The sequence below is a fragment of the Triturus cristatus genome, chromosome 3_1 (assembly GCF_964204655.1).
Source record: "Triturus cristatus chromosome 3_1, aTriCri1.1, whole genome shotgun sequence".
Taxonomy (NCBI): Eukaryota; Metazoa; Chordata; class Amphibia; order Caudata; family Salamandridae; genus Triturus; species Triturus cristatus.
This window is the reverse complement of record NC_140583.1, coordinates 1,168,261,407-1,168,288,491: the sequence shown is the minus strand read 5'-3', so window position 1 is coordinate 1,168,288,491 and position 27,085 is coordinate 1,168,261,407. Positions and strand designations below refer to the sequence as shown.

The window sequence follows — 27,085 nt, the reverse complement described above, 5'->3', positions numbered from 1 at the left end:
TATAGCACTGTGTCAATGTGCACTAACACCCCCTCACTGTGTAGAACAAAAGTTAAGTGTGGTGTTCCAAACTGCAGCAAATGTTGAGCATTGTGGTAATGGGTTCTAAACCCCCCCTCATCACAGTGACCAAAAGGTAAGTGTCATCATGGTCAAAGCTGCAAATGCCAAACAGGATGTATGATTCCTGGTCCCAACACATGAAACACTTTTGGGGCAAAGTAGTGGTTGTGTCCCATACCCACAGAGATGTGGTGAGGCTAACAGTGCTGTGAACCCCTAACATACTCTCGTCCATGTGCAGACAAGCACCACCCATGGGGACTGACATTGCAAACAGTGTACAATGACACAAAAGCAGAAGTGACCATCACAAAGCATACACACATCTCGAAAATAGACACACAAATCAAAACATCCTGTGTAGACTGTAGGTGTCAGGTCACAAACTCCCATACCATGGCAGCAATGAGACCTAACAACCAGGATGAATGTGCAGAAAGATGTGATATGACTCACGGGCAGCAGGGAAAATCACAAAAACAACATCCAGAAAATGGCCCACAACAGCTTCCACGTTAAAGTAAGTTTTGCAGAATCGCATACAGTGGTTGACTATCCCTTCTCTTTTTAGGTTTCGCCTGTGAAATCTATTATATTTATTATTTCTTAAAAGGGGCTTCTCTTATCAGCTCACAAGGCCAAAGTACTCATCCAAATCCACTTTACTGGGTGGAACGTTTTTGCTTACATTAAGGCTGCACAGCATGCACTGCTTACAGATACTTATCTTTCCCTAGCTGCACGCATTTACGATATTTATCTTCTACTAAAACTAATCATACTGTTTAAGCCTTATTCACTGTCCAGACTTCAGGGACTGTTAAACTATAAGATAAGATCTCTTCTCAAGGAAAAGGCAGACCGCTTCTAAGGTGCCAATTACGATCCGGTAAAAAAAATTCCCGTACGACTCGTATCCGGTCTTTTTACCGTACGAATCGTACAAGTGCCGTACAAACTGGCAATCACAATTTGCATGGTAAAAAGCCCATACGAGTCGCATTGGGAATAATTCCCCACACGTCCTCGGGTCGGAAAAAGTGTCCGACACGTCCTCGGACGATTTACCGTACAAACGTGAAAAGCGAAGTCCGACCGGGGAATCACGATCCGTCCCGGGCGTCCGAACGTACAACCGTATGGTTAAAAGACCGTCCGCACCGAACTCCTATAGCAACCATGGAGACGTCCAAACAGGTGCCCGGTACGCGCCGTACCCCCCCCAGCCCCCGCATGTACGCGCCGTACCCCCCCAGCCCCCGCATGTACGCGCCGTACCCCCCCAGCCCCCGGATGTGTACGCGCCGTACCCCCCCAGCCCCCGCATGTACGCGCCGTACCCCCCCCCAGCCCCCGCATGTACGCGCCGTACCCCCCGTGTATGTACACCCGAGTACGTGTCGAACTGTACGTGTCGAACCCCCCCGTGTATGTACACCTGAGTACGTGTCGAACCCCCCGTGTATGTACACCCGAGTACGTGTCGAACCCCCCCGTGTATGTACACCCGAGTACGTTTCGAACCCCCCGTGTATGTACACCCGAGTACGTGTCGAACCCCCGTGTATGTACACCCGAGTACGTGTCGAACTGTACGTGTCGAACCCCCGCACCGTACATACACGGGTGGGGGTACGACTCGAACGTACTCGGGTGTACATACACGGGGGTTCGACACGTACTCGGGTGTACATACACCGGGGGGTTCGACACGTACTCGGGTGTACATACACGGGGGGTTTGACACGTACTCGGGTGTACATACACGGGGGTACGGCGCGTACATGCGGGGGCTGGGGGGGGTACGGCGCGTACATGCGGGGGCTGGGGGGGGTACGGCGCGTACATGCGGGGGCTGGGGGGGTACGGCGCGTAAATGCGGGGGCTGGGGGGGGTACGGCACGTACATGCGGGGACTGGGGGGGTACGGCGCGTACATGCGGGGGCTGGGGGGGGTACGGCGCTTACCGGGCCACCTACTCTGGTCGTTTCGCGCCGTACTTCCCTTTTCCGGCACTTTTTGGGTGCCGTAAAAATATTGCCGTCCGGACTGCTGTCGGTTCGAATCGTACTTCCTGGGTCGTGAAACGCTGCCTGAAAGCGTCCCGACGTCACGTCGCAGCATTCCCGGATCACATTCGTATGCATATTTTCGTCGGTCGGTGTTTTTTATGATTCGTATGGAAATGGTGTTTCCGTGCGAATCGTAATTCCATGTTTGTAATGTTTTACAACCGGGTACGAGTCGGACGGAGAATACGCTCCAACCGACGGTTCGTACCCGGTTTTTACCGGATCGTAATCGGCACCTAAGTGTATGCGGGAATGCTTGCTTTTAAAAAAAACTTTGTTGAATAAAGGAGATACTTTAGCCTTAGAACGTTTGTGGCATTTCCTTTTTCATGCATCAGTACCTTTCTTTGCACTTTTTAGGCATTATCGGATTGATTTTACTACTACACAGGCAGTCACAATTGCAGTTAAAACGGGCTTGATTTAATTGGTGCAATGGAACCAGGACCAAAAGTTGTCAAAACTCCCCTAAACAACAAATATTGCTATATTTTACTACTAAACAGGCAGTCACAAGTGCAGTTATCTAGCAAGCATGAAGGCTATGATTTTAATAGTGCAGCAAGTGCAGTGACACTAGGTCCAAAAGCTAGGGTCATGATTTGAATGGTGCAGTAGCACCAGGCCCAAAATCTCCTCTAAACACCTAATATTACTATATTTCACTACTGTACAGAATGTCACAAGTGCAGTTACCTTGAAATTAAAAGGGGCTTGATTTGAATGGTGCAGCAGGTGCAGTGGCGCTGGGACCAAAAGCGCTAGAGACACCACTAAACACAGAATATTTCTAAATTTTACTACTTAAACAGGCAGTCAAAAGTGCAGTTACCTAGCAGGTCTTAGGGTCATGATTTTAATGGTATTGGCACCAGGGCCAAACGTTGTCAGAACTCCTCTAACCAGCAAATATTGCTATATTTAACTACAAAACAGACAGACACAAGTGCCATTCCCTTGCTGAAACTAGGGCATGAGTTCAAAGGTACAACAAGTGCAGTGACACCGGGGCCCAAAGCTCTAGGAACCTCTCTAAACACCAAATATTGCAATAATAACTTTGAAACTGGCAGACAAAAGTTGTCATAAAATGAACAACATCACACTGGAATCTACTATCCCCTGCGACTGATCTGACCACTATAGCATCATCTTCTTAATCAACTTGGAGGTGGCCCCGAAGAGAGATCAACCCAAGAAAACAAAACAATAGAAGAGGAATCTCCAAAACATTGATCCCAAAGTCTTAGCAACCCAATGTAACACTGCCCTGACTCCCCAAGCAGGCAATGATAGCTGTACATGACCGCAAAGAGTTCTAAAATCCCTCTATTTCTGACATCCTTGATTCTATCGCCCCCCCCATCTACAAAAAAACTTTTCCGACAAAATCTACACACCGTGTTTCAATGACAATCTAAACTCTGAATGTCTCTATCTAAGGTCAGCAAAAAGAACTTGGCGTTCCGTACGCTCCACTGAACACCTTAGATCAGTAAGGAACTCACACAACAGAAACATCAAAGATGCAAAAGCCGCCTTCTTTAGAACTCAACTTAACCAAGCCAAACATCATCCCAAACTTTTTGAAATAGTAAAGCAACAATCGCTCAACGCACCAAACCGGCCAGCCATGGTGACATCGTACTCCCAAACTGTGAGGATTTGGTCTCATTCTTCTTGAAGAAAACAAAACCCATTGAAAACGACCTACAATCAAAGAGGGATCGTCTTCCAACTAGAGGGCTCACTTCCCCACATGCCTCTTTTGGTTCTGACCAGTTTGGTCCCCCTGGAGATGTCCCCAAAAACAATGCCTCCTGGCACACTTTCACTCCCCTCAATGAAAGTGACATCTATAACATTCTTCTAGCGGTCAAGCCATCTAACCGACCCACTACCACCTACAATAAGAGCTGCTATTCTCACTTTATGGTCTAAGTTAGTTAATGGCTCACTATTGCAAGGCACTATCCCGGCTGCCTAAAAGTAGGGCAGGTAACCCCCATTCTAAAAAAACCTAACACAGACAGTTCTGATCTTGACAACTTCCGCCCTATCTCCAACATCCCCACTCTGGTGAAACTTCTAGAAAAATGCATGCAAATTCAACTCTGAGTCCACATTGAGAACTTCCAACTCTTGGATCCACACCAATCTGGATTTCATCAAGGACACCATACAGAATCTGCACTCCCTCACATCATGGATGACATATTAAAAATGCTACACCACAATGAATGATGTCTTCTGATTCTTCTTGATTTATCCTCTGCCTTCATCACTGTTAAACACAACAGTTTACTGTCCATACTGGAACGAAGGATGGGCCCATTAGGTCCTATATTACAATGGTTTATGTCATTTCTCCACAACACAACCCAAAAAGTCAAGGTGAAACAATCCCTCTCTCAGCCATCCACGGTCAATATGTGGGTACCACCGGGGTCCACCTTTTCACTCATTCTCTTCAACTTATTCCTGGAACCTCTTACAAATGCACTGAACTCTGCGAACACTCTATATCACATTTATGCAGATGACACTCACTTGTATCTGAAAATCTCCTCCCCAGAAGACTTCATTTTCCTGAACTCTACCCTACAGAACACTCAAAACTGGCTCAGTGGTAAGTATTTCAAGCTCAACACTTCCATAACGGAATTCCTCCTCATCGCTCCTCCTAATCACACTCCCAAGATCGATTTCTTGATGAAGTATCTAGCAGCCTTCAACTGTTCTCACATTATTGATTCCACTAAATCCCTTAGAATTACACTAGACAAACACTTGAATATGCAGAGTCATATCAGCAATGCCACCAAAGGAGCTAAATTACCAGATGAGTATGCTAAGGAAACTTAAACCCTTCCTACCACAAGACGGACTTAAGCTGGCAGTCCACGCTTTTGTATTGCCTAGATTAGACTCCGAAAGCTCCACTCTTTGCGGTCTTCCTAAATACAATATGGTCCCGCTAAGGGCCTCCCTTAATACTGCGGTCAGACTGATAACCAGTACAAAAAGAAATAATCACATATCTCCAGACCTAAAAACTCTAATCTGGCTTCCGAACGAAGCAAGACTATAGCTATAGATTGCTTGCATGACTCATAAAGCCCTACATTTCAAAACCCCCATATATCTGGCACAAAAGCTAAAGTTATCAGGGGGATGCAGATCCTTACGAAGTGTGAGTTCACTGCTTCTGATATGGATCTCTCTGTCACTGGATGTCCGCCAAATCTCATCTGCCTCCTCATTCAAAAAAGAAGTGAAAACACTTCTATAAACAAATTTCATACATTATGTTTTATTGTTTATTTACCTGCCTATTATTCTGATGCTCTGTACGACTACTACATCGATGTGCAACCGTAGATACCAGTTTTACCATGCTACTCTCATATATCTGACGAGTGTCTATTCTTACAACTGTATCCTACATACCCTATAATGTAAAGCACTCTGATACCCTCTAGGGTCATCAACGCGCTGTACAAAACTTTATAAATAAATAAAAAATAAGCAACTCCTCTAAACACCAAACATTGCTGTATTTTACTACTAAACAGGCAGTCTCAAATGCAGTTATTTTGCAGGCACTAGGGGCATGATTTGAATGGTGCAGCAGGTGCAGTGGCTCTGAGGCCAAAAGGTATCAGAACTCCTTTAAACACATAATATTGCTATTACATCGATTAATTCTATTAATTCCCTCTTTCATTGAATTTTTCAAAATATTGTAATTACTTACCCACACTATACTACTAATAACAGCACAATATATTGCCTTTTTATACATAAACAAGTCATAACACTATAACAGACTTTCTGTAACATATATTGTACAATTACTCAGCAGGCTAAAACTTACAACAAAAACAGCTTATTAGTAATCATATAGGCAAAACCTAATGCATTTACCAATGCGTGTTGTCATGGTCACCCCAACAGTTTGCCATTGGTACTGAAGTTTTTGGGATGATGTGCGCTGGGGGCCTGCTAACCAGGCACCGGTGCCAGTGCTCTTTTCCTAAAAACAAGTTAAAATGGTCTAATTGTGCATACAACTGGCACACTCGTTAGCACCCATGTAAATCCCTAGTAAACTGTACCCCTAGTTCCTCCTGCATGGTTACTAAAGAGAATCCCTAAGGTCTTCAGCATGTATTATGCCATCCTAACGGATTACCATACAAACTGAATGCAGACTTCCGTTGCAGGCTGCATGAGATGGTGCAAATCATGTATGAAAATACAACATGGAACACTCACTAATGTGCCATGCCAAAGTCACCTCTACAGTAGGCCTTATAGCCCTAAGACAGGATGCATTATATTATGGTGCCGATTCCGATCCTGGAAAAACCGGGTACGAACTGTCGGTCGGAGCGTTTTCTCCGTCCGACTCGTACCCGCGAAAAAAACCCTACAAACTTGCTAGTACGATTCGTACGGAACCACCATTTCCGTACGAGTCGGACAAAACACCGACCGACAGTAAAATACATATGAATGTGATCCGGGACACCGCGGACGTGACGTCCGGACGGAGTTAGGCATGTTTTTACGTACCAGCAAGTACGATTCGTACCGACAGCAGTCCGGACGGCAATATTTTTACGGCACCCAAAAAGTGCCAGAAAAGGTAAGTACGCCGCGATGCGAGCGGTATAGGGGGCCCGGTACACGCCGCCCCCAGCCCCGTATGTACGCGCCGTCCCCCCCAGCCCCCGTGTATGTACGAGACGTACCCCCACCCGTGTATGTACGGTGCGGACCCCCAGCGCGCTGGGGGTCCGCTCCGTACATACACGGGTGGGGGTACGTCTCGTACATACACGGGTGTACATACACGGGTGTACAATCACGGGTGTACAATCACGGGTGGGGGTACGTGTCGTACATACACGGGTGTACATACACAGGTGTACATTCACGGGTGTACATTCACGGGTGGGGGTACGTCTCGTACATACACGGGTGTACATACACGGGTGTACATTCACGGGTGTACATTCACGGGTGGGGGTACGTCTCGTACTTACACGGGTGTACATACACGGGTGGGGGGACGGCGCGTACATACGGGGGCTGGGGGGGGACGGCGCGTATGCGGGCACATGTCTCCATGGTTGCTATAGAAGTTCGCTCCGTACGGTGTTTTTTCCATACGGTTGTACAATCGGACGCACGGGACGGATCGTACTTGCGCGCTCGGACTTCAGTTTTACGATTCGTACGGAAAATCGTCCGGGGACGTGTAGGACACTTTTCCCGACCCGAGGACGTGTCGGGGAATTTTCCCAATGCGATTCGTATGTATTTTTTCCCATACGAATCGTACTTGCCAGTTTGTACGGTACTTGTACGATTCGTACGGAAAAAAATCCGGATACGATTCGTACGGGGAAAATTTCTCCAGGATCGGAATCGGCACCTATATGTGAGGACATATGTGCATGAGCAGGTATGCCCCTTTGCTGTCTGGTCCTATTACTAGATGGTACAAGTGAACAGGTAAGCCATCTTAAGTACATGTACTGGACACTGGTCATTATGAGTTCCCCAGCTACATAATGATGGCTTTACTGAAACCTATGGTGTTTGGTATCAAACGCCTTGTCTTGATAAATCTGTACTGTTGCCAGTAAAACAGTTATTATGACATTCACTCAGAGGGAACCTTAGAGGTGACCTCTGAAAACCCTACCACCATTTAGTGTGCTGGCTGACTGGTATCTTCCAGCCTACCACCGCAGACAAGTTTCTGATCCACTGCAGGTGAGAGCCCACGCTTTCTGCAGCCAGAAACAATGCCTACTCTGGAGGAATGTGTCCACATCTCTTCCAGCAGGATGGCTAGTGATTTAGTATATCAAGGCCAGGGGCTCCAAACCCCTGCTCCCTTTGATATGCAACCCTGCTTCACCCAGACCTGGGAGATGCCACTCCCTGCCCTGAGGCCCATTTGGCATCGGGACAGGCAGGAAATTAGCTATGCAAGTAGACACAGTGCACCACGAGGCTAGTCACACCCCTAAGGTGGGATACATGATGTGCTCCACAAACAAAGGGTTGCACCATCTTGTTTTTGGTGGCATTAGGAGCTCTGGGACAGGGTTATGCCCACTCCCCACAGAAAGTGGTCACATGGTGGTGTAGTCACCCCAGGGGTACGTAGCCTATTGGCTACTAGCCTTCATTTACCTTAAAGCCCCTAAAGTTAGTATTTAGGTGGCCCCCTGACACCAGGAACTCAGATTCATCTTGCTGAAGAAGAAGAAGGACAAAGAAGAGCCAAAAACGTGAGAACTGTTGACCATCATCTACGTTGGCGCAAAACCCTGCCTGACTGCTACTCTCCCTCCAATCGCAGACATTGATTTGTCCAGAAGCGGAACAGACTCCCCAAACCCCTGGAGGTCTGCCCAACACTTCCTTGATACCGCAGTATCTCACTTCGAAGTGGAGGAGCCACTTCCCTGCACCAGTAGGCACCAACTGCAGCTGCCCAGTACAGCATTCTGTCATCCCTCTAACTCACCGAGGGTGCAGCATCCCAGCTAAAGTTCTTTGTGCTCCAGGAGGTGAGATCAAACTCCCTGCTAAGTTTGGGGATGCCTACACCAATACCTGAAGTACCTTAACCAGTTGCAAGCTTATGAAAAGCCTCTCGTAAGTAAGAACTATAAGTACAAAGTGCATGTTTACACACCGCTTGCAGGTTTTCAAAACACATAAATAAAAAGTATTGTTATTTACAATGCCAATAGCTCAAACTCTCGCAAATGCAAGAACTATTGCTTTGCTATTAATCTGTTTAGTTCAAAGCCAGCTTTCTGTTTACTAACTTCAGGAGATCCAAAGGTACTGCAGCAACTCAAACCAGCAGATCCCATGGACACCTTCAGAGCATAACGCATTGAATCTGTGTTCTCTAAGCTTAAACCTGATTATGGCCAATGCTGATGAAATAAGAATAAATGGTTACATCAGAGCACAAGTCGGGGTGGACGGAGGTGTATAGAGTCACCTCACAATTTTTAGAAAGGACACCCTGATCCTCTTAGCCTGGGACTGAGCAGTGTTCCTTGTGCCCCAGCACTGCAGCTAGTAGGATTTGCAAACTTTGGCCTCAGAATGTTTGTAAAGCTTCATGCCACAGGCAGCATATCCTTGTTGGTGCCGAGACTTAATATCGATGTCTAAATATCGAGTTGCACCAATATTGAGGTAAAAATATTGTGGGTGAGAAATATCGCCAGAAAAAATATTGTGGGCAAGCATATAGATTGTTAGGTAAGTAATATCGATGTTTAAAATATCGAAGTGTTTAATATTGTTAGTAAAAATCTCGTTGTTTAAAATATAGAAGTGTTTAATATCATTTGCAAAAATATAGTTGTTAAAATTATCGATTTTTTATTAATGATATGTATTTTAGAATATATTTTATATGTATGTGATGTGTTTTCTTTTATAAGAATTGTTTGTATTTTTAATATATGTGGAAAAAAAAAATGAATTTTGCGTTTTTAGTACCGTAGCTGGTTGTGGGTTTATAGGGGAATAGGGTGGTAAGTAATTTAATGATATCAAATGTATTGATTATTTTTAGTAGTTATTATTAATTTTTTAATTTGAATTTAGCGTTTTTAGTACCGTAGCGGGTTGTGGGTTTATAGTGGAATAGAGTGGAAAGTAATTTCTAAACCAGTCAATTGGTATAACAAAGATTGTTCCGCAGCCTTTAGATCACTTTCTTTTGCAATTAAATCTAAGGATATCCAGGCTATTAAAGCAGCCAGGGTATTGTACAAAAGGGTCTTATTGAAGGCCAGAGAGCGCTTTGACATAGAAAGATGGGAGGATTTAACAAAAGCCTCTGATGAGAAGAACTGGCTGAAATTTTGGCACTTAATAAAATGGGGAAGCGGGGTGTCTGAGCCTACCCCTCTTAACAATGTAGCCCCAGACATGTGGGTCTCATACTATCAAGCCCAGTTCACCTGTCCTCTAACCCATGTGTCCGAATCTATTGATTTTGCATCTACGGAGGTGCTTACCTTCGGTCTGGCAGAGATCGAGAAAGCCATAGAAGCTGCGCCTGCAGGTCGGGCGCCTGGTCCGGATTGTATCCCTACGGATCTTTTTAAATTTGATAAAAAAAACTGGGCCACTTATATTTCTTTTCTAATGAATGCTTTGGCACGGGGTGCTCCTCTGCCTATTTCTTGGTTAGGTGCAGAAATCATACCGATTTTTAAAAAGGGAGACCGCTCTAGCCCATCCAACTACGGACCCATTAGCTTAATCGATTCCCTTCAAAAAATTGTGGCCAGGATCGTACTCGTTAGGGTCAATGATTGGATTGACGAGTTTCAGGTTTTATCTACCCTTCAAGCTGGGTTCCGTTCCAACGTTAGTACAATTGACCAGGTTTTTAGATTTTCTATGACTTATTGGAAAACGGTCATTTTAACGGGAGGAACCCTGTATGCTGCTTTTGTAGATCTAAAATCTGCATTTGATTTAGTTCCCCGCAGAAAGCTGTGGGACTCTCTCAAGGAGGCAGGTATGCTAATGGCTCTTTTATCGCTCATTGTTAAACTCCATACTTCTAATTTTGCCCAAGTCAGATGGGGACAACAGGGTGAACTTACTGAAAGATTTCCGGTTAATAGGGGCGTCAGGCAGGGGTGCGTTTTAGCCCCGACCCTGTTCTCTTTGTTCATCAACAGGGTTATCTCTTATTTTGTTAATTTTCCAACAGATGCTCCCTCACTGGATGGCTCAAGGATCCCACTTCTTATGTTTGCGGACGATACATTCTTATTGTCCAAGACTCAATCCGGTCTGCAACGGGCCCTAGATAGATTTTTGGTCTTCTGTAATGACCATGAATTGGCCATAAATGTTGACAAGACCAAATATATGGTGATGCATAAAAGTAAAATAATTAAGTGTAAACTGACAATGAATAACATCTTGCTGGAACAAACGGACACGTTTACCTATTTGGGGATCACCATGGGCCGTAGGCTGACCTGGAAGCCACAAATCGATCTACTCGTCATCAAACATAATCAATTAGCTGGGGCCCTCTTAAAAGAACATAAAGCCTCACACACTAAACCGGTGGGTCCGGCCATTGCACTGTATAACGGGAAAATAAGAGCCTTGATTATTTATGGGGCGGAGATATGAGGTTATGACAATCTCTCACACCTAGTTTTAGCCCAAAATAAGTTCTTGCGCTCACTGACTGGTCTCCCTCAGTCTACACCCATTATTCCTCTCTTACTTGACTTGGGATGCAGGGCGTTTGACGATGAAGCTGGTTTTAGACCCTTCTCCTATTGGAGAAGATTGTGGACAACCCCTGAGCTACTTCCGTATGCTAACGCATCTGGTATATCAAAGACCAAGATAAGTCCAGTAGAATCGCCTGGCTCCAATATATCAAAGGTGGCTTATATGATATGGGATTGGGTCACCTCTGGATAGATCCCAGAGGTAATCAATTCCCTAATAAACTGGACTTTAAGGCCCTTTACTGGGATTTTAGGTTCGGGACAAATAGATATGGGATTAACAGCTGTTCCCTATCTGGTCTTTTTATGAATCACAAGCTCTTTGGTAGCTTTGAACCTTACTGGAACTTTATTTCCAGACCTGAAGATCGCAAACTATTCCATCAATTTAGAGTGGGGTCTCTCCCACTTAATTCTTTTAGAAGTAAATGGAAGAATGCTCATAATAGGTTCTGTCCCACTTGCCCCACACAGGCAGAGTCTATCACACATGTCTTGTTTGTGTGTCCTGCCTATGTTCGTCCTAGGTTTTCCTGGCTTAGGCCGATCTGTTTAAATCTTGGTACTAGATCATCCAAGACAGCGCTTCGTATCCTAAGTACAAACACACGAGAGGATATAGTTATTGCAATGGCCACATTTTTGAGCTGGTCCTGGGCTATTCGCAGATCAATTGTTAAGTAGGCATCTCCCTTAGTACCCTCTATTTTTGATATCCTGTTGTTCGTCTAACTCAGTTGTTTTTTGCCTTTGTATTGTTGTTTTATGATGGAAGGAAAGATTGCTATGTTTATTTAATTTTTTTTAAGAAGAGTCTTAACGGGCTGGTCCAAGTTATGAAATGCTCCTTCAGGATTTTAAGCTTTTGTGTTTTTTTTTTTTTTTTGTTTTTTTTTGTTTTGGCACATGTTTTTTGTTTTCTTTTTTCCTTTTAATCTTGACATAGTATTCTTTCATGATGTAATAATCGAATAAAGAATTTGATGAATTTAATTATATATTATATGAAATGTATTTAATATTTTTTATTTATTAATATTTGTTTAATTTAGATGTTATAGTGTTAAATGTGAAACGTAATTTTATATGAATTTATTAATAATTTTTTAATCATTTTTAATTAATTAATTGGCAATTAATTAGGGAAATTGTGTAATTAATTCTAGTTGTGTGTTGTGGTATGTATAGGTGGGAAGTAATTTATTTTTAATTGATGATTTAATAATTAGTTGTTAATTAATTTTAAATAAGTAATTAGTAATTATGTTTATATTGAAAATAGGTTTAAGGGTGTTTTGTGGTGTTTATAGGTGTAAATGGTGGAAAGGGTAGAAAGTAATTTATTTTTAATTGATCAATTAATAATTAGTAATTAATTTAAATTAATTAATTAGAAATTAAATATGGTAATAGTGTAATTACTTTAAGGTGTGTGTTGTGGATATTATGGTGTTAAAGCATGTGTATTTAATGAATGTTTATTCTTTTTTGTTAATAATAGTTTTTAATTGATTATTAATTATGTTAATTAAGGACATACATTTAAATAAAACATTTTGAGTGTTTTATTTATTGGTGTGGTGTTTTAGGGTTGGAAACAAAATTAATACATTTATGATTTACATAATTATGTTAATATTTGCTCCTTTTATATAATTATTGTTTTTAAATATATTTATTTAATGTTTTATATAATATTTGTAGCTTTTTGTTATATGTAATTTATATTATAATATGTTTTTATTTTATATGTTTAATATATTTAAATGTATATATTTTAAATATTGTTTATTTATTTTTATGATTTTTTTTTCTATTGTTTAAATGTTATTAGTCATTTTTTTTTCTCTGCAATCCAGCACTTTCCCTACTGTTGCACTCTTTGGAGTGGGAATAGTAATTTTTCCCCCTCTGCTATCCAGCACTTTCCCTACTGTTTCACTCACTGGAGTGGGAATAGAAATTTTTATCCCTCCACTATCCAGCACTTTCCCTACTGTTGCACTCACTGGAGTGGGAATAGTAATTTTTACCCCTCCGCTATCCAGCAATTTCCCTACTGTTGCACTCATTGGAGTGGGAATAGTAATGTTTTCCTCTCCGCTATCCAGCAGTTTCCCTACTGTTAAACTTATTGGAGTGGGAATAGTAATTTTTACACCGCCGCTATCCAGCACTTTCCCTACTGTCAAACTCATTGGAGTGGGAATACTTTTTACCCCTCCACGTGCATCACTTACCCTACTGTTGCAGCCCCTTTGCTATCCAACATTTTCCCTACTGTTGCATTTACTGTTTCTTTTACTGGACTGGGAATAGTAAATGTTACCTCTACGCTATCCAGCACTTTCTTTACTGTTGCACTCACTGGAGTGGGAATAGTAATTTTTACCCCTCTGCTATCCAGCATTTTCCCTTCTGTTGCACTCACTGGAGTGGGAATAGTAATTTGTATCCCTCCAACATTTTCCCTACTGTTGCATTTATTGTTTCTTTTACTGGACTGGGAATAGTAAATGTTACCTCTCCGCTATCCAGCACTTTCTTTACTGTTGCACTCACTGGAGTGGGAATAGTAATTTTTACCCTTCCGCTATCGAGCACTTTCCCTACTATTGCACTCACTGGAGTACGAATAGTAATTTTTACACCTCCGCTATCCAGCACTTTCCCTACTGTTAAACTCATTGGAGTGGGAATACTTTTTACCCATCCGCGTGCATCACTTACCCTACTGTTGCAGACCCTTTGCTATCCAACATTTTCCCTACTATTGCATTTATTGTATGTTTTCATTTTTTTCAATAATTTAATGTTTTAAATTATTATAGAATGTTTTTAATTTTAAAATATATATATATATATATATATATATATATATATATATATATGATCCACAAATGAATGGGAACACCCGTTGCCTCCAGAACGAAGGGCGCGTCGAAGAAGAGACCTCCCAGACGTGGTCACAAATATTATCCAAAAACTTCTCCAAGTTAAAGAAAAGCAATCGACGCCGTGTCTGTGCTGAAAGTTATTTATTGCCAGCCGAAAAAGCTAGACGCGTTTCGCCTGTCCTGCAGGCTTGTTCACTAGCAGTTTGGTAAAGTTTTCTCAGGCAATTTAAAACAGTGAGTGACGATCAAGGCACGTGATGGACTACAAGTATAGAAATAAACAGCAGACTCGTAGTTCAACAAACTGCGATAGATAAACAGTCCGGGCAAGTGCCACAAAGTGTAAGACCAATTCATTACGGTCAGTAGAACATAGTATGAACTCATAAATTTGGAGTATTAGGTAACATTCATCAATTATAACACAATTATTAACCAAGTGGTCCTGTCATGAAACATTAAAAACCAAGTCAATGTTTAACTGGCAGGGTTAATGCATTACACGGGTGATTTGATCAAGTGATCAGACGCTCTGAAAATAATTTCAGCCATCGTGTCAAAACATGATTAATCAGATCCGAATGGGAATGACAGTAAATACAAGGTACCTGTGAAGTTACTGCCCAAGTGGGCTACTGCAAAAATCAACAGAGAGTCAGTAACAGTTAATAGTGGCTATTTTTAGTCCAAAACAGTGACGAGATCGCACAATAAACAAAATACAGATAAAACCAAGTAGAAAACGGACGGGAGGAATCTATAAGTGCGTGTGTAAGTCTTCTTCCATATTAAGACCATGTGGTGTTTTAGTATTGAGTCTAATAATATAGCAGGACTCTAGTTTGCGCAGTTTCTTTTCCCGGTTTCCACCTCGGCTGCCAGGTGGAACTGCATCAATTACATAATAAAGAAGACCTTCAGGGTCTTTGTTGTGACATCTGTCAAAATGCCGGGCCACGGCATAGCTTTTATCCCCATTTTTAATGGCCCGTAGATGCTGTAACACCCTTTTGTGCACAGGCAAAATCGTGGAGCCCACATATTTAAGGCCACAAGGGCACTGTAATATGTAGACCGCATAGTCAGTCTTACATGTGTAATGTCCCTTGATTTGTTGGATGGCTTTATGAGAAAAACCTGCTGGGAAACAAGTGGTGTTTTTTCCATACATACAGGCTTTACATTTATGGCATTTAATAAAACCATCCTTTCTTTGAAGCCAAGAGCCTGCTGATTTCGTTTGATTGCTAGGTAACACATTGCTGACTAGTGCTTGGTGCAAGGATCTGGCCTTTCTGAAAGTGAATTGTGGTCTTCTTTGAACAATTTTGCCCAACACTGGATCACTACGAATAATGTGCCAATGCTTATTGAAAATTGTTCTCAGTTTGTCCTGTTGCTTATTGTAAGTGGTGATGAACCTACACTGGTTAGTGTCTTTTGCTGAATTTTTTGCTGACTTTGTGTCTTTTTTAAAAAGAATTTGTTCTCTCTTAGTTCTTCCAATTTTAGTAACCGCTTGATTAAGACAGATTTCCGAATAACCTCTGGCTTGAAAACGAGATTTCCAACATATAAGTTCTTTATTAAAATCATGTTGGTTGCTACAGTTACGCCTGGCTCTAAGACATTCCCCGTAGGGGATGCTGTTGACTAGTTTAACCGGATGGAAACTAGATGCATGTAATAATGTATTACCATCCGTGGGCTTGCGGAACAATTTAGTGTGCAATTTACCCTCATTCACGTACAGTGTTAAATCTAAAAAGTTAATTTCAGAATCACTGATAGTGCTAGTGAGTTTCAGGTTTAAATTATTGCATTGCAGCTCTCTGACAAAGTCTTGCGCACTTTTCATAGTACCTTTCCAAATAATAAAAAGGTCGTCGATGTAACGACTCCAGTGCATTACATTATTATGCCATTCCGCATGCCAGCGCGTCTGGACCACCTGCTCCTCCCACCAGCCCATATGCAAATTAGGATAGCTGGGGGCGAAGCAGGTGCCCATCGCCGTTCCGCAAATTTGTTGGTACAGTTCTCCGTTAAACAGAAAAAAATTGCTTTCTAAACAGATGGTAATCATTTGGAGTAGCATTTGAGTGTGGTGCCAATATTTTGCTGGACGGGTACCCAGAAAATGTTTACATGCATTAATACCATCTTTATGGCGAATACTGGTGTATAGTGTGGTGGCATCTATGGTAAGTAGTAGGAAATCAGATTCCCACGGGATGTCATACACTTTGCGTAGGAAATCACTAGTGTCCAAAATAAACGATGGTAGTGCTTGAACAAGAGGACATAAAAAAGAATCAACAAATTTGGAAGTATTTTCAAAAGCACTGCCTATAGCCGAGATAATGGGACGACCCGGGGGATTAACCATGTCTTTATGAACCTTAGGTATAAGGTATAAAACTGGAATGACGGGGCAATCAATTTTAAGGAAAGACATTTCATCTTTGCTCAACACACCTGTTCGTACCCACTCCAATAGGGAATTGTTGAAAGACAAATGACATTCTTCCATAACATGCTTATTAACCCTAATATAATTTGACTTATTGTTAAGTTGTTTATAGGCCTCAGTCAGGTATTTTTGTTTACTCCAAAGAACGACATTGCCGCCTTTGTCTGCATTGCGAACAATACAGTCATTACTATTGGTCAATTTATTGACAAGATTATAGTAGTCTTTGGACTGTTGGTTAAATACATTTCTCTTACTATTTAATGATGTACACAGATTTTTGATTTCATTGGTAACCAAATCATTAAATAGGTCTACAGAATCTCTTGCTGTGACAGGTGTAAATTTGGAACGAGGTTTGAAATCAGTCAGTTTATCAATGTTCATGACAATTCCTTCCTGGTGCGCCAGTAATGTCATCAACTCACTAGAACTAGTTGTTTCCAAAGGTCCACTTGGAGACGCATTAGCATCGTCCTGGTTGACTAGTTGCTGCAGTTCGAGCATAAGATTCATATCTTCTACACCCAGATTGTCAAATTGAGTGTGTGAGGGCACATGGACAGATGGAATTGGTTTATTTGGTGTTACTGCAAATAATTTTTTTAGCTTCAAGGACCTGATGAATTTAAAAAGGTCCACTCTTGTTGTAACATAATCCATGTCAATTTGGGGACAGTATGAGAGACCGAGTTTGAGGATGTTCATTTCTTCTTCAGAGAGCACAATGTCAGTTAGATTAACAATTGTGGCTTCGCTCGTCGCTTTCATTTCTTCGGATTGGATTTGAGATTCCTTTTGTCGTTGGTAAAGTTTGGAGCCCTTGCGCCTCTTCCGCCTCTGCCTCTTGCTCTTTGTGCTCCGCTGTTTATAGGAGGTCTTGGGCGTAAATTGAAGCGTCTCTCCTCCCTTAAAAAATCAAATTCATCCACAACCGATGGAATGGCTGCTCCCATCGGAACATTTGGTCCGTCTTCTACATCCGTGTCAAGTTCAGAACTAGGAATACTACTAAGTTCAGAAGCACATGTATGGCCCATAGATGTAGTTGCACTCATCCTCAGATTTCTCATACTTTCAAACTTTTTAGCAAAAGTATAAATTTGCCCTCTGTCGTAGTCGTTCTTTTCATGCAGAAACTTCTGCGCCTTCCTTTTCTTGATGGTCGTTTCCAACTTGCCCAATCTTTCTTTCATATCCGCCAAGAATTTATTCACCGTCTCTTGGTCTGATTCCTTCTTGAGCATGTCCAGGATTTGATCTATTTCTTCAAGGATTTTTGTGCGATCAATTTCCGCATACTTTATAAGAATCGCTAACATCCTGCTGGAGGATTCCTGACTGTTGTCGGACCACTCTCTCAGCATATTAGGATTGGGATCCTCGTAAGTGGGTGCTACTAAAATGCGTAGCCCTCTGGGAATTCTTTTGGCGTCCAAATAACAGCGTAAAGACTTGGCTTCCCACCATTTGGAAAGTTCTGTCCGCTTTAATTTTTCCAAACGTTTGAGTCTTGCTTGTACATCGGTTGTTCAAAGAAGACCACAATTCACTTTCAGAAAGGCCAGATCCTTGCACCAAGCACTAGTCAGCAATGTGTTACCTAGCAATCAAACGAAATCAGCAGTCTCTTGGCTTCAAAGAAAGGATGGTTTTATTAAATGCCATAAATGTAAAGCCTGTATGTATGGAAAAAACACCACTTGTTTCCCAGCAGGTTTTTCTCATAAAGCCATCCAACAAATCAAGGGACATTACACATGTAAGACTGACTATGCGGTCTACATATTACAGTGCCCTTGTGGCCTTAAATATGTGGGCTCCACGATTTTGCCTGTGCACAAAAGGGTGTTACAGCATCTACGGGCCATTAAAAATGGGGATAAAAGCTATCCCGTGGCCCGGCATTTTGACAGATGTCACAACAAAGACCCTGAAGGTCTTCTTTATTATGTAATTGATGCAGTTCCACCTGGCAGCCGAGGTGGAAACCGGGAAAAGAAACTGCGCAAACTAGAGTCCTGCTATATTATTAGACTCAATACTAAAACACCACATGGTCTTAATATGGAAGAAGACTTACACACGCACTTATAGATTCCTCCCGTCCGTTTTCTACTTGGTTTTATCTGTATTTTGTTTATTGTGCGATCTCGTCACTGTTTTGGACTAAAAATAGCCACTATTAACTGTTACTGACTCTCTGTTGATTTTTGCAGTAGCCCACTTGGGCAGTAACTTCACAGGTACCTTGTATTTACTGTCATTCCCATTCGGATCTGATTAATCATGTTTTGACACGATGGCAGAAATTATTTTCAGAGCGTCTGATCACTTGATCAAATCACCCGTGTAATGCATTAACCCTGCCAGTTAAACATTAACTTGGTTTTTAATGTTTCATGACAGGACCACTTGGTTAATAATTGTGTTATAATTGATGAATGTTACCTAATACTCCAAATTTATGAGTTCATACTATGTTCTACTAAACGTAATGAATTGGTCTTACACTTTGTGGCACTTGCCCGGAATGTTTATCTATCGCAGTTTGTTGAACTACGAGTCTGCTGTTTATTTCTATACTTGTAGTCCATCACGTGCCTTGATCGTCACTCACTGTTTTAAATTGCCTGAGAAAACTTTACCAAACTGCTAGTGAACAAGCCTGCAGGACAGGCGAAACGCGTCTAGCTTTTTCGGCTGGCAATAAATAACTTTCAGCACAGACACGGCGTCGATTGCTTTTCTTTAACTTGGAGAAGTTTTTGGATAATATATATATATATATATATACGAAGAAGTTTTTCGGCTGAACGCCGCACGCCTGCACATTAGCGTCGGTGCCTGCCGTGGTAGCGGCAACCACAAATATGAGTAAAGTTCAATCCACAGTAGGAAAGGGGCGGCACTCCGTCCTGGTGTTCAAGGTATGTTTAATCGCTCACAAACAACAACGCGTTTCAGCCGCAAGACGGCCTTTGTCAAGTTGCCTGTGCGTTCCACAATGCCGATTTAAAAAAAAAAAAAAAACAACGTCATGATAGACATGGAAAAAAGACTTTGTAAATCTCATGAGTAGTTCATTAATTCTGAGATAAACTGGTTAATAATTTTTACACATGATAATCATAAATTACAAGAAATGAAAAGCAATCAAAATTGGGAGAAAATTAAAAACAGTTAATGCTTTTTTCTTGTGCTTCGAGTGAAATCATTTCATGGAAATAGAAGAGAGACGGTGCCCATCATAACGAAACTTTTTGCTCTCAAACAGTCATACATGAATTTTCGTCCAAAAAATAAATAAAGGACTGATCAAATATATGATTACCAATTCTGAAGCCAATGATTCATGGAATCTAATCAAACTTGGCTACATGCCAGGGATGGCTTCCATAAATGCAACTCCTGCAAAGCGTGTAAGAACTCTGTAAGTTGCAGAAGCTACAAGACGCAGGATGGCAAGGCGAAACCAATCAGGAAATTTATCACTTGCACTTCAGACCACGTGGTATATCTTTTGGAGTGTCCGTGCAACATGCGCTACGTTGGTAGTACTAAACTCCAACTAAAAAAACGTATCCTTGAACATTTAAGGGCTATAACCAACTTAGATTACAACTATCCCATAGCGAGACATTTTCATATTTCACATAACAATAACAATACACTTCTGAAGTTCTGTGGAATAGATAAAGTACTGAAGCACATACGTGGAGGAGACAGAGAGAAACATCTACGTATCCATGCCTATCATGACGTTGTTTTTTTTTTTATAAATCGGCATTGTGGAACGCACAGGCAACTTGACAAAGGCCGTCTTGCGGCTGAAACGCGTTGTTGTTTGTGAGCGATTAAACATACCTTGAACACCAGGACGGAGTGCCGCCCCTTTCCTACTGTGGATTGAACTTTACTCATATATATATATATATATATTTGATTTGTGTATAATTTTAAAGTTTACAAATCACATAAAGATAATATTTAACTATATATATGTATACAATATTATATTTCTGTGTTTATATTTTTTTAATTTAAGTTTATTTGTAATATTTAGTTAAAAAGTGTATTAATTTTAATGTAGTTTGTTAAATTATAATATTTAATATATTTAATACATTTTATTTTATGTTATATATATTTTCAATTCGATATTTCTTACATCTACATTTTTTACTTCAATATTTTTGAATAGGTATTTTTGTACTCACCTGTTTAGGTATAGGGAGTCGATATTTTTGTATTCTATATTTTTTCTTCGATATTTAGAACATCAATATTTGTTAAATCGATATTCTATCAGTGAACCTCTTTGTTGTGAGAGTAGCCAGGAGAGGTTATCGGTTAATCTCTTATCTGAGGAACAGAGAACCTGATGAAGTTAACCCTTACATTGCTTAATGCACTGCAAATGTAAAGCAAGTTGTGCTTTGGGGCTGGATAAATAACGCTAGCAAAAAACAAACACAAATTAACAGAACTTGTTATTTAATAACTAAAAGCAGTTTAAACATGTAATTTCCAAGTTCTTCTAGTCTGTTGAAAAATATTGTCACTTTCAGCCATTTTCAAGCTTAGTTACAAATTAATATGTGGAAAAAATACATATGATATATTATAAGTAAAACCAAAAATGTTCTTTTCACATTCTTTTGTCATTAGGCTTATTGTTTTTATCAATTAGGCCATTGACCTTTTAAGTGTAAATTATTATAAGGGCGTGACATCACTTCTCGTGGCATCCCTACATGTGAAGTCATTGTGTTTGGCATATGATAATTTGTCCTCCCACTATTTTCCTTATGACTTATTCCCTTCTAACGGTGCAATAGCTCACTTTCCCAAACTGCATAGCATACATTTACCATCTCTTCTCAAGGTTCTGCGCCCCATCTTTAAGACCTCTTATCTCAAAAGTTATTACCAGATGCAAAACAACTACTTGTAAGACATGAGTGGTGAAAAACACAGGGGTGACACCTATGGACCAAATGAGCATGCCAGACCACTGGGCATGACTACCTAACATACTAAAAATGGACCATCTGGTATTTCCTACCCCTGGCTTCTCTTTAGTAAACGTCGTAATCGCAAGAAAAAACATCCCTGAAATTGGAAGCCTCCATGACAAAATATAACCCCTAAGTGACCTAAATCTAACAGCGGTGGTGGCGTAGCTAGACCTACTGCCACCCGGATGCGGACCTTAAGTTTGCCTCCCGGTGCAGCCAAGAGCAGGGGGGATGGCGGCTGCCAATGGACTACTTGTTCATGGGGGCTGGCGGCTGACATATAACTTGTTCTCGGGGATGGAGGGATGGTGGTAGTCGACAGACACAACTTGCTCACCTTCGCCACCCCCAAACACAGTGCTGCTCAGGGCTGACAGCACCCCCCCAACTACGCCACAGAACAGTGGCCTGTTTTCATGAGACTAGGCCTAATAAAATTCTTAACATCAAAGTTTAATTCCCAATCACGAAAGAAGCAGTGAACACTCAAGTAGGGCCCTAGCCATACTCTTAAGAACTGAATGCTCCTGTTCATAGACACATTGTGGCCCCGATTTACAAAGGTAAGTTTAGACCTGAAGTCTAAAGGTCCAATTCACAAAGGTAAACTTACACTTCAGGTCTAAGTTTACCTTTGTGAATCAGGGCTCTTAACGTTGATTCCAATCACTACAGGGCATCATTATGCATAACATGTTAGAGAAAGCCATAACCTAGCAGGCCTCATGCAGTGCAATTTTTATATCTCTCCAAGAACTCGCTATAATAATCTCCCCACTCCAAAAAATTGGGGATGTCTCCTTGCAAAAAACCCTCACTGACATATGTATGGTGGGTGATCTGAATGCTAAGATAGAAAGCTGTAGCAATTTAAAGTGATAGAGAGCAAGAAAATACTTGTAGTTTTGATTTCCAGTAAAAGAGCAGATGCTCACGGAAAACATTTGATCGCACTGCTGAAATTAAGATGTGTTATACTAAAGAGGGGGAAAATGAAAGGAAATATCTGGAGGTTAATGCAGGTCACAGATTGCAAATTTCTTCAACAGGTACGAGATGAGCATATTGTATCCAACAGTTCAACCTTACTCCTTATGTCAATCTATTCACATTGAAATTAACTTCAACACAGAAGGTACACACATTTTTCAAGAGAGCCTGATATCTGCTGCCTGTTCCCTAGGTATTCAAACCTGTGAATACTACAATCTTCCACTGTACACAAGCAAAGAAACAGTTCAGAGAGAAAGTAAATCAGTTTAGTTTTGTTCAAGATAAAAACAATTGTGCTTCCATAAAAAAATTACTATACATAGAAAATGCTGCTTTAAAACCTAATAAACAACCATATACACAAAATGTTTTTTTAGATATGCTTTATTAATTTTCATAGGCATGGTATATTATAAGTGACAGGTATAATTGTAAGCATAACTTTTTTTCCCAGCGAGACATGTATAGGATATCAGTTTAATATGTCATTACAGCCGTCATCAACATATAAACAATTATTCTGCTTAGAGTAGGAATGTGACGGAGTGTGTAGCATGAGCTGGGTCTTGTCCCACAATGACCACAGCACATAGACGGATCTGCACCCACCTCCCCCCAGCACCTTGAGACCCTAACAGGTGAGTAGTTGCGCTTTACCAACCACTGATTGATTGATTGAGTGTGCTGGAGTAACTGTACAGTTGCACTGCTCAGGGAGGGAAGCCTGCAAATGGTGATGGTGATGTGAGTTCAAGCATGTAATAGGGTAGTGTGGCTCATTGGGGGTGTGCATAATTTTTGGCATCAACATGAAGCCAGAATGTTTTCCAGTATTTCCTATAAGTTCTTGTGTAGCCACACATGCAGAAGAGCTGCAGGGTGTTGGCCTTTGCCTGCATCCACGTCGCTAGTGTGGGCAGCCATCACTAGAGGGGCTGGTGCTTTCCATGCCATGGCTATCTGCCTTTTAAATAGGACAAAGGAAAGGTCTATGAATTTGCGGAGGTGTCTGGCCCTTTTGCGTGGTTGCATAGCTCCAATAAGCAGGAGTCAGGCTCAAGAGTGTGTTCCTTAGGTTCATTCACCGTAGCAGAGCTGTGAAGGTGAAAAGGGTCTGGAGGAATCCAAGCCCGGATTCTGGCGGGAAGGAACCTGAAAGCAGAGGGGACAGAGTCTGGGTCCCTTCAGAGTGACCAGGTGCTCGGTAGACAGATGCCCACCGATGTTGGGTGCTTCAGGTGACAAGAAGGGTTGCTTGACTCTGCAGCCACGAGGACCAGGAGACATGGATGACAACCAGGAGCCAGAGGTGAGCTGTCCCACGAAGGATGTCGAGTGCTGAGGGGGTCGGTGTCCGTCTGGAGCACCAACAAGCCTTGGCAAAAGCAACCCACGCAGGAAGGTCAAGGAGGTTACGGTGTAACATCACAGTTTCTTTTGCAGGACCCACTGATTGATTATGATCAGGAATGACGGTGCCTGAGGGGGGAGGAACGGGAGTGCGTACTTGGCTCATCCCTACCGGTAGATCAGTCAGGTCCATACATAGAAGGTAAAGTAAAAGGAAATGACATTACCTTCTTGTTGGATACTGGTGCTACCAGGTCTACTGTGAGAACAGCAGACATTCCTAACCTGCCCCTCTCGGGAGAGAATATCCAAGTTGTAGGTGTATCAAACAAATGGATTAGCACTCCAATTACAGAACCCATGGAGGTGCGAATTGGTAATTTTAAAGAAATGCATACGTTTGTGGTCTGTGACTCAAGCCCTGTAAACTTGCTTGGAAGAGACCTGTTGTGCAAAATGAATTGCACTATAGTTTGCACACCGGATAGTGTTGCAATACAAACCCCAGATGAAGATGGAGTTTACAAGTTCATGTTAGCTAAACAGGGAAGTAAATGAATTATATTCGATGATGACACAAAATGAATTACCTGCAGAAGTCAAACTGACTGTAAATGCAGAAATATGGGATTTTACTGGAAAAGAAATAGGATTAATGGCAAATGTAGATCCCGTAAAAGTGACTGTGAAAGAAGGTGCTGTTTACCCGAACACTCGACAATACAAAATGAGTCCAGAAGTAAAGACAGGTGTCGCAGCAGAGATAGAGTGATTGGTCGAACAAGGTATCCTGAACGAAATAATGAGTAGCCCTTGTAATTCACCCATAATTGGCATTAAGAAACCTAATGGGAAATATAGGGTGGTTCAAGACCTCAGGAAAATTAACAAGATTGTTGTACCAAGCTGCCCAGTAGTGCCTAATCCAGCTGTGATTCTTTATCAAAAACCATGGAAAGCAGTATGGTTCACAGTGATCGATTTATGTCATGCATTCTTTTCTATTCCATTGCATCCAGATACCAAGTTTTTATTTTCGTTCAAATTTGAAAAGCATGTTTATGTCTAGAATCGTGTGCCTCAAGGGTACACAGAAAGCCCTTCAATTTTTAATCAGATTCCCAAAAGAAGTCTTGAATCTCTTTTATCGCACAGAGAGTCAGTCCTGGTGCAGTATATTGATGACCTATTGGTGGCGTCAAACACACGAGAGGATTGTGTTACTGATTCTATTGCATTGTTAAATAATTTGGCAAAGGGTGGGCATAAAGTGTCCCCTGAAAAACTTCAGTTTTGTAAAAAATCTGTCAAATACCTGGGACATCAAATGCAGTTGCCACGAACCCAAAAAGAAATAAGAATGTTCCTTGATGTTGTAGGATATTGTAGACAGTGGATTGTAGGGTTTGCTTTACTAGCCAAAACTCTGATACAAATGACCAGAAAGAAAGCGAAAGATCCTATAGAATGGGATGAGGAAAGTATAGAATCTTTCATAAAATTGCAGGAGTACTTGTGTGAAGCACCTGCTTTGGGCATGCCAGACTATTCAAAAGAATTTGCATTATTCTGCTATGAGCGGGGTAATTGTGCACTTTCAGTACTAACACAGAGACACGGATTAAGGAGAAGGCCAGTGGCATACTTTCCTGCTACCATGGTTCCTGTAGCCTGCAAATTACCAGGTTGCCTGAAAGCTGTTGCTGCAACTTGTGTAAGCATAGAACAGAGTCAGTCAATTGTGATGGGACACCCTGTCAAGGTGTACGTTCCTCATGCAGTGGTGATTTTACTGACTAGGACCCGAACACAGTACCTTACTCCCAGTAGACTGACAAAATATGAAAGAATAATATTGGGAGCTGAAAATGTGACAATAGTGAGGTGTACTGTTATTAATCCAGCCACCTTACTATCTGATCCGTAGAAGAAGAAATGAAAGATGAGGTTGAGCATGAATGTCTTGACGTGACTGAACTTAGCACCAAACCACGTCCTGACATACAAGAGGAACCCTTGAAAAACGCAGAACATGAACTGTTTAAGACGGCTCTTGCATGAGACACGAGGAGAGAGGATTGAGTGCTGCTTACGCTGTATGTACATTAACTGGAATAGTCGAAGCATCCTATTTACCAGAGGTCAGATCTGCACAAGTAGCTGAATTGATCGCTTTAATTAAAGCATGCAAAATTGGGAAAAATTGGAGAGTAACCATATTTTCTGACAGTTATATGGTTATGGGGTTGTGCATGATTTTGGCCAACTGTGGATGCCTGACTTTCTCAGGGACACCCATTAAAAATTGAATTTTTGAAAAAGAATTGCTTGAAGCAACTAAATTACCAAAAGAGGTGGCCGTGGTTAAGTATGCTGCTCACCAATCAGGAAATGACTATGTGAAAGCCGGTAACCGATCTGCTGACCAGCTTGCCCAACATTGTGCAAGGCATAAGATTGCCTTAAACAAGCAAATCGAAACTTGTTGAATCAGCTGCCAACTTATGCTACTTACAGGAGTTGGAACCTGGGAGGAGGTGAAAGATCTGCAGGATGCAGTAGACATGAGAGAAAAGGAAGAGTGGGTGAAAATAGGATGTCAAAGAAGGGCAGAAGATGGTGTGTGGGTTTGTTATGATGGCAGACCAGTCATGCCAGACAGTTTGCTTGCACCAATGGCTAGAATGTACCATGGAGACACACATGTGGGCAGAGATGCAATGATTCGACTATTCAGACAAGATTGGTTTAACGCAACGTTCAGGAATGTAGCAGAGAGCCTTTGCCAAAGATGTTTAATATGTCAACAAATGAACCCTGGCAGGAAAACTGTGGTCTGCATGGGAAAGATTAGAAAGGCGGAGGGTCCTTTTGTGAGACTTCAATTAGATTTCA

General features: G+C 41.7%; 1 protein-coding gene across 15 annotated transcripts in view; it reads right to left on the bottom strand.

The window, feature by feature from the left end:
- Nucleotides 1-27,085, bottom strand: part of PKNOX2 (PBX/knotted 1 homeobox 2) — a 3,737,380-nt gene that overhangs the window by 141,063 nt on the left and 3,569,232 nt on the right. The gene's annotated exons all lie outside the window — the stretch shown is intronic.